This window comes from Sabethes cyaneus, chromosome 3 (assembly GCF_943734655.1).
Source record: "Sabethes cyaneus chromosome 3, idSabCyanKW18_F2, whole genome shotgun sequence".
NCBI lineage: Eukaryota > Metazoa > Arthropoda > Insecta > Diptera > Culicidae > Sabethes > Sabethes cyaneus.
In genome coordinates, this window is record NC_071355.1 from 16,079,969 (window position 1) to 16,088,481 (window position 8,513).

Sequence of the window (8,513 nt, forward strand, 5' to 3'; positions counted from 1 at the left end):
ATTAAATAATCCGTTCAAAACTTATGACCAAAAACCAAAACCTTCATAACCGGGGACATTCCCCTGCCACTGCTGTAAAATCATGTTTCAGATTGAAAATGTACTCGTCTGATCTAAACGAGGTGTTCTTCATATTAACGGGGGCTCACGATAGAATGTTGAAGAAGACTTTTATAGCCTTTGGACTATAAAATCTTAAAAAAGAGTTTGAAAAAGAAAAAAATGGAGGAAATGTTATGTATTAACGTTTTGCGTTATCATAGGTCAAAAGCAATCAATTTTTTCTTAAATTAATTTAGAAAAAAATTACGTGGGTCAAATTAGCTAATTAAGATATATGAAAAAATACTATAAAATGCATATGACCATTAAACTCGAGTAAATAAAAAATAAATTTGGACTATCAACTCCTGCAATTGAATAAATAATACTACTATAATCATCTACAAAGCCAGCCTTATGCTCAACTTAAACCGTCATCAACGATAAAGCTCTGCTAATTCAAAGCCATTAGTATTGCGTAATGGAAGTCATTATGGAAAATCATTATGCACAAGGTTTAGGAATGAAAATCTACGACGCAATATTGTGGGTGATGAATGCCGGGCTCCTCAATGATCAAGCAACATAGCTACATAATTCCAACCATAATCGATCTTTCCTTTGCTCGTTTCTTCTGATTCGTTTCTTCGGAACGAACTGTCAAGCCACCAAACAATATCTGGTAAAAGCTGTTCACCTGGCATAGAAGCATCGAAAGGAAGGCCAAATATCTATCTCTCCTGTGCCCGGTTTCCCCTTCATGCCACCACTGAATGAACAATGTCATCGGCAAACCGCAAATGACAAAGTACTTGAAATTGTTTGCGTGATACCGCGTTATGATGGGTCGCGTAAACATTATAAACCGTCTGTTACGGAGATTCGAAAGGATGACTATTTGCCTCCCCGCCAGTGCCAGTGCAAGCAAGATAGACATCAGTGTCTGTGACAAAGAAAAAAAAAACTGTCAACGACTTAACTTGACTGACCGCTCGGCTCGCGTATCGGATTCTTCTACTATGATTTTGTAAAATGTGAAATAAGAGCAAAACGTCGCGTGGGCGCTGATCCGCAACGCTTATCTAAATTGCTGGCTCATCCCCGTAAAATATCCGACTTAATTGACCGCCCGCGATTGTTCAACACGAGTTCGCGTTAACCGCCGCAGACCGTCAGAATAATTTATCGTCTTAATTTATCGGACTCACCCGCCGCCCGGAGAAGTGCATTTTTGCAGTACTCTAATAGTCGAAGTGCGGTGCAATATGAGGTGAAAGAGAATGACGCAACAACAAGCATGGTTTGATTCGTTACCGCGCGCGCGATGATGGGATTGATGCAGGCAATCAGGTCCTCAGCGATTCCCCTCCGGAGTAAACCGATTAAGCACTCAGCTGATGTTGCACCATCTTTCGCCGCGATCGGCCCATGCTCGAAGTACACAAATTACGACCTTCACTTCTATGCGATCCGGTACTCCAAGATCTGAGAGTGATTGTGATCGGTAGCAGCAGCCACAATGTTGACCAACCGCATCGTTTGTACTGACAGCTTCTTTAGCGCCAGACGGCTTAAGGGTCGCTTATAGAGTGTGCAGATGATCATAATACCGATGAAACATCTTCCCGAGCGATAGCATCAACGTTGACCACAAGTTAGCACTCGTACGAAACATAAACGGCGAGGTCTCCACCGAACAAACCATAATTTCACGGAACATCACAAAGCCCAAACCGGCTTATATGGGCAGCGTAATGCTACACGAGACAGTACTGAATCCAGTCGGTAAGTACGTTTTAACCCATCCGCCTGTCTGCACAATCACCTGTCCGACAACGTTGAATTTGAATTTGTTTAGAGATTCCGCGATAAACCACCCCGCCGCCACGACGAACCTCAGCCTCCGCCGCTGTTGGTGGCTGCTCGGAATGAATAATAATTGGACGAAAATTACGCAAATTAATTTGCGGCTCACGTTTCAATGCTGCGGCTGTGTTTGGTCGTTGCCAACCCCGCAACACTTTACCTGCGCGTTGAAAATCGACAAGTCGAAAGTGAACGGACGTGAAGTGTAGCTTACTTGCGACGATCGTTTCGCTGACCGTTCGGTTCGATTCTCGAGTTCCTAAGATCCAAATCTGGAAACGCAATACCGGCCGACGACGTTTGATAGATATCTTCTCGAGGTGAGAAAATAAATAGGGTTCCGACTTGACTTGTTCGCTGTCGTCCATTGATTACTGGCTCTGACTCTGGCGTAACTTCGAAGTAATGGTTTATCCTTGTAATCGTTTCTTCTATTATTCACAGAAGAAGAACTTTTGGATTGACGTCCTTTAATCGCTTGATTTTCAAATAATATTAGTAATACTAGTTTTGATGGATGAAACCTTGATCGTGTTCAACTTCTAACTGTTCTCAAAAACCGTCTCTTGTGAAAAAAAAGCATAAATTCATCAACATGTTGATCCGGAAAAAACGAACAACTCATTTCGTTACTCCAATCGATAGCAGATGATAGCACTTTAGTGCTTTCGGCAGAGCACGGTGGTAAACATAAAGTAAATCATCACCAATGATCGTAGTGTCAGCAGAAAATTACGACCTAAGCACTGTTTTTCTTCTATTATTTATTGCAACATAATTGCGCCATTCGCTCGCCGCAGATGGTACCGACTACCCTACACACCACTGCCACTGACTGGCAGGTTCATTTTGCGGGGGAAATACCAAACCGAATAACCCCGGAAAACATCAATCACTCGGAGCGCCCGGCAGTAGCTTTCTCGTTTTCTGTTTGTTTATAAAATTTTATCTCAATCGAAAGAATACGATCCAATCCATCTGATAAATAAAAAACAAAAGTGAACCGTTTTGCTTTGCAATTCACTTTGGCAATCTGTTCAGTGGATGCTAGTCTCCGCTCGGTTATCGCTCATCTGAACTTTTCAGCCGGAAATCAAAACTGTTTTTGCTTGATGTCTAATGTTTTTTTTTGGTTCCAGTTGTTTGCTCAGCGTTTAGCATTACAAATTAGCCCGCAATCAGTAGGTACACCTATTACTTCATACTACATACACTCCACGTATGACTAAACGAGCAATTAAAAGTTTTCCCTGAGATACAGACCAATAAACAAATCGCAAACCCATAAAAGTCGGTAATTTTATTGCGTCAATTTACAGCCCGATAGGGTCAGTTTAGTGTGAACGTGTTCCGTCCTTCCGTCAAATAGAAATGAAAGTTAACATGTAGGCAATCAAAATAGTGGTAAATCGAAAAAAAACCAAAGTTAAACCAAATTACCAACCATTAATTGCCAAGGTGTTAATTGAATTTTACGAAAGCTATTAAATTTTACTATTATTCATTTGTTTTGGTGTTATTCGACTTATTCGTTAATCTCCACGTGATGGTCCACGTGACTTGTGGCTTCATGACAACATCCATCCATCGGATAGCTCGATTCCCAATGAAATTTTCTCTGTTAGCTTAGCACTGGAAACGTAATGTCATGCAGCTCAATTTCCAGGACAATTTCCTAAACAATAAGGTCGGGGTCGAAGTTCCCGAAAAAAATTCTGGTTTGACAAGCAAACTGTGACTGCGAACTAAACAGGAACACTTCCGTAACTTCTGAACCATCTTAACCATGAACCAGTAAATTTATCAAACAGAGTACCTTCGGCTAAAACCAAACAAATTAACAAACGAGAAAACAGTTGGTTCAACGAATAATGGACCATGTGCGAAGTAAAATGCAATCAATCGAATATGATAAAAAGTAAGGACCCAAAATATTGAGAGACAAAAAATTTAAACTAAACACTCTAACAAAATATTTGTGTCCGAGTTTTCTTCAGTTTCAACTATGATCGATGTTGTGAAACGGACGATCGTTATCGTATCGACATCGTTTGTATCCAAGTTTTATGAGCCATAATGATGGACGGCACAATGCGAGTTCGCAATATTTGAAAGGCATTTTTGCTATCTCTGTTTACGTCGATTATTACAAATATTCCAAACACGGATCCTGCAGTCGGCCGTTATGGCTCGTAAAAGGCTAGAGTAGCCTCATGCAAGGTAGAACCGTAAACCGAGTAATATACGTCTATATCGGGTCTTTAATAGGTAAACAGAAAATGAGTAAACATAGAATAAGGGTAAACGTTAAATGCTAAATGAACAGAAATGATGAAAATAAAAGTAACGCTACGGCAGTCGGTTTTAATAAATAATAGGGATGCGTTGCTTTAAGGATAAGGACGGAAGAAATTTACACACGTAAAGAAAAAAGCGTCATATTATTGATTTTATGCCAAGATCAACAGTGAATAGGGAACTGTTATATCCCTAGCCAGAGCTAGGGATTGCAATGCAGGAGACAATTTTCAATTGACCCAGCCGTCGAAAATGAATAATCCAATCTAATATAAAAAGCAAGGCCCTCATTTTGCATTCGGAACTTGACAGACAGACAGACATTCGACTGACTTTGCCGCCAGCTGTTAGAGTACAGGACAATTACAGGACTAGTGCTACGATCATATTGACTTGTCTTACAACCTCTTCCAGTCGAGATTCGAACCTACGACAATCGGTTTGGCCAACTGGGAAGTTATCTAATGAACAAAACAGGATATCTATCTGTCTGTTTTTTATGTACTCAAAAGAGGCGCCGGAAAGTTCAGCAAGCAACGTTGGTGGCAAAAATTCTAAACAACGACATCGATTCACCGACGTTACTTACTAAAGTCAATTTCCGTGCTTCGCAAAGATCTTTACGCACTACATCGTTGTTGCATGCCGTTTTTCATCGTACCACATTTGGATTCTACGAACCGATGACTGCCTGTGTCCGGACTTTCACTCGGGTTGAAGAACTCTTCGAAATTGGAGAGCCAACTGGAAAATTTACGCAGCGACTATGGAACACTGATTTGATATAATTTTTAATTGTGGACCTTACATGTGACTATAAATTCATTAAGACTTTGTCAGATGGATATATTAAATAAATAATAATAATAATAATAATAATAATAATAACCTTCTATATGGACGATCTGAAGCTGTTTGCGGAAACTATGGAGAAGCTGCGTCATCTGTTGCAGCTGGTGACAACGTTCAGCAACGATATTCGGATGGAGCTTGGCGTCGACAAATGTCGTCTCGTAAATATCCATCGGGGTAAAGTAATGGACGCTGAAAGTTTCCGCATCAACGAAAGGGAGGAAATTCGAAGTATGATTGAAGGTGAGTCGTACAAATACCTGGGATTCCTGCAACTGAAAGGTATTCACCACACGACTATCAGGAAAGAACTGCAGGAACGGTTCCTGTATCGTGTCAACCGTATTTTGAAATCACTCCTCTCTGCCGGCAACAAAGTAAAGGCGATAAACACGTTTGCCGTGCCTTTGTTGACATACAGCTTCGGGGTGGTTAAATGGACCAAAACGGATTTGGAAGCGATTGAACGTACCTTGCGAGTATCGCTAACCAAGCACCGTTCGCACCACCCAAGATCGGCAGTCGAAAGAATCACCTTACCACGCATGGAAGGAGGAAGAGGTGTCACTGACATCCAAGCGCTATGCGTATCCCAGATCGAGCAGTTGCGGAGATATTTCATAGATAGTCAGACTCGTCATGTTGTCTACCGCACTGTCTGTGAAGCAGACCACGGGTTCAGCGCCCTGCATCTGGCGCAGGAGCATTACCAGCTGAACTGCGACCTAAAAACCGTACCAGAAAAGGTCGAAACGTGGAAAGCAAAGGAACTACATGGGACGCACCCCCATCAATTAGAGCAAGCGCATATAGACAAAGTGGCATCGAATGCGTGGTTGGTGCGAGGTGATCTCTTTTCGGAGACAGAAGGCTTCATGGTAGCCATTCAGGATCGGGTTATTACGACGAAGAACTACCGCAGGTACATATTGCACGAAGATATAGAAGACCGTTGTCGAAAGTGCAATTCAGTAGGGGAAACGATCGAGCATGTGATTGCAGGCTGTCCAGCCTTAGCCGAAACGGCTTACCTAGGACGCCACAATGCAGTTGCCAAGATTGTGCACCAGCAACTCGCCTTGAAGCACAACTTGGTAAACTGTTACGTACCCTACTATAAGTACCTGCCTAGCCCGGTTCTGGAAAATAGCTGCATAAAGTTGTACTGGGATCGTGAGATTATTACGGACGTCCTTATACGTGCCAATCGTCCTGACGTTGTGATCTACGACAAAAGGAGGAAGTACGTTACCCTCATAGACATCGCTGTACCGCTGGATCGCAATGTCCAGTCAACATTCTCGGCCAAAATAACGAAATACCACGACTTGGCCGAGGAGTTAAAGCAGATGTGGCACCTTGAGGGCGTACGTATAGTTCCGGTGGTCATCTCAGCCACCGGAGTAGTGCCCTGTAGCCTACAACGTTCCCTGGAAGAGCTAGAGCTCCAAAAAAATTTGGACAATATCCAAAAAGCGGTGGTTCTTGAAACCTGTAATATTACGAGGAGGTTCCTGAATCACCACAATTAAACACAGCTGGAGCAGACGTAACAACAAAAAAAAATATGAATGAGAACCACAGAGCCTAACCCCTCTTGGCATAAAGAAGCCCGAGGGTAGGTGAAAGTTTCCAGCATTTTTGCTGAGAAGTGCCAAAACTCTATAATAATAATAATAATAATAATATCAGTTTTGCTCTAATGCAGTTCAATGAAGAAAGTGAGAATGAGCCGAATTTAAATAGACATTTGGGAGAAGGGACACGATTTCTCGTTTCTCTTTTCTCTTTCCTCATTTCCCTTTTCTCATTTTTCATTTCTCATTTCTCAAGAACTGCCAAATCTCACTCCATCTGAATTTGCCACCTTGGTCGCTGCGCCACTTTTTGTCTTCGTCCTACCGAATTTGATGCGAAAACCATTTTTGCAGAATAGTTGCACAGTGGTCCGGTTTCGAAAAAGTGCGGACATTAGCACTTGGGTAGAAAATGCGTAATTTTTCAAGAGTAGTGTCTTGGGAGAAGTTTAATAATAAAATATAGCGCATCTTTCTGCAATCTTAGGGTGACCGTTAACTCACCCATCAGGGTGATACTAACTTTTGTTTTTTTTAAATAATTTCAAAAAAAAATCTCCAGAAAGTTACAGAACATACTAAAATAAATAACTATCTATCTCTTACCGGTTGCGAAATATAATGATGTGTTTAAAAAGAGTATTTAAAAGTCAATTATGCTCAATAACTTTGCACACGATTTTTTTATTGGTTTCAAATGTTCTGCAAAGTTATTTAGTATGCGAAAATACTCATTTTCTGTGAAGACTGGTTTTCACTAAGATGGACATTTAATGAGTTATAAAAAAATTTAACAAAAAATAACACATTTTTCAATTGATTTTTTCTGAAGGAAATATTTTTTTATAGACTAAATATAGTACTTTCACCTAATGGTTGTCTGGTTTGCGCGAAGTTGCCCGAAATTGAAAAAAGATTTTGAATAACGCGATTTTTTTGACATTTTTTAGAAAATGTGAATAGAATAGAAGTGAAACGTGCTCCCAAATCGAACATGTCTAGATTGATGACCGACACTTTTCTGACGTCATAGAGGGCCCAATATCGACTCTGATCATTACCTAGTGGAATGTAAGATTCGCACTAGACTGTCAAGCGTAACAAGTTCTAGAAGACAGAGAACATCCAGCGACTATCGGCGCAGGGCGTGGCCACAGAATATGCCCAGAAGCTTGATGACAGAATTGAACAACAAATGAGTGAAGACACTTTGGATGCGAGGTGGCGACGGGTCCATGATGTGTTAAAAAGCGCAGCCACTGAGGCACTGGGTACCGGAACAAGCCGACCAAGAAATGACTGGTTTGATGAAGAGTGCCAAAGAGCGACATATGAGAAGAACGTGGCTAGGAGTCCTATGCTCACTGCGGCTACACGTCAAAACAGGGAACGACATAAAGAGCTACGAGCAGCAGATAAAAGAGCCCATCGGCGTCGTGAGCGTGAGTACCTCAAGCAGGTGATCAGTGAGGTAGAAGGTTGTTTTGCCAGGAACGACGCGAGGATTTTTATAAAATAGTCAACAATACGGCGAATAAAAGCAACCCGGTGCCAGTGATGTGCAACGACATGAGTGGAAACATGTTGACTAACGAAGCTATGGTGGCCGCTAGGTGAAAAGAGCACTATAAAAAGCTTCTAAATGGTACAGGTAATGGAGAAAGCGTGAGGCACAAAATACGAATTGAGGAAGATAGTCAAGCTGTGGAGCCACCCACGCTAGTTGAAGTTAAAAAGGTGATAAAAGAGCTTAAACACGGAAAGGCTGCTGTGAAGGACGGAATTCCGGCCGAACTTTTGACAGACGAGAGTGAGCAGCTGCACAAAGCAATCCATGCCAAGATCGAAAAAAAACTGGATGGAAGAAGAAATGCCTTC